The sequence below is a fragment of the Penaeus japonicus genome, unplaced genomic scaffold (genome assembly GCF_977035675.1).
Source record: "Penaeus japonicus unplaced genomic scaffold, GWHDUDI00000001_assembly GWHDUDI00000037, whole genome shotgun sequence".
In the NCBI taxonomy this organism is placed as follows: Eukaryota; Metazoa; Arthropoda; class Malacostraca; order Decapoda; family Penaeidae; genus Penaeus; species Penaeus japonicus.
Window position 1 is genome coordinate 20,036,239 of NW_028234439.1, and position 971 is coordinate 20,037,209.

A 971-nucleotide genomic window follows, 5' to 3' on the forward strand; every position below is an offset into this window, starting at 1 on the left:
CCTGTTAGTATTATTTTTTTAAATTCCGCCAGTGGTGCATGATGTTTTTGCAATAAGATTATTCATTGAGAACTGTGTGCTCTACGTTTATTTTTTATTTATTTATTTTTTTTTAGTTTAGTTTTCTTTCAATCTTTGAATTTGAAATAAAGCTTGAAATATATTGAAATATTAGTTTCATTTTCTGCCGTTTCCTGTAATCAACAAAAATTTAACATTTGACCAGAAAATAGAAGTGGATACAAAAAAAATTGCTATATGCGGTCAAAGATATTTGATGCGGTAATGAATTACTTCACCTTGTACACTTATTACTATGTTATAGGATTCAGAAATTTATATATTATATCATCTGTAATATATTCACCAAATATGTAATATATTAACTGACTATGAAAAAATAAAATAGAATAAAATTCAGTTTCGATTTAAGCCCGTTTCCCACAACCAAAACAAAAGTTCGTCGTTATTTCTCGAAGAACATCACTCTTATTCTTCCTTTAACCACATTTAAGTCATTTTAGACACTGAGAGGTAAAAGATGGTAGCTTTGTAGTGTCATGTATAGGTTTATGAGGAATGGGTGCTCTAGGAGGCAATTAAAACGTGATTTTTAAGAAAGAAAACAACTAGGAGATTACGGTATCTTAATTCTTTACGTTCAAATAATTTGCTGTAATTGTTGCAACGAATATCTATTGTGTGTTTTGAGAACTAGAAGTTGATTTATGAGCATAAAATTGCTGACCGATATGCTTTTGGGGTTATGATTATGACTTGTAAATTTTGGGCTTGAAAATTATTTGGACATCGATCTCGTGATATAGTTTCAATAGTTTACTGGCAAATCCTTTTTTTTCTTATATTTGAAGTGAAGTGGAATAAAGACTTATATTTTACGGAAATCTTGTATTTATATATGTTGACTTATATGCAACATTAAATCTTCCTTCTCAAAAGAAGTTACCAAA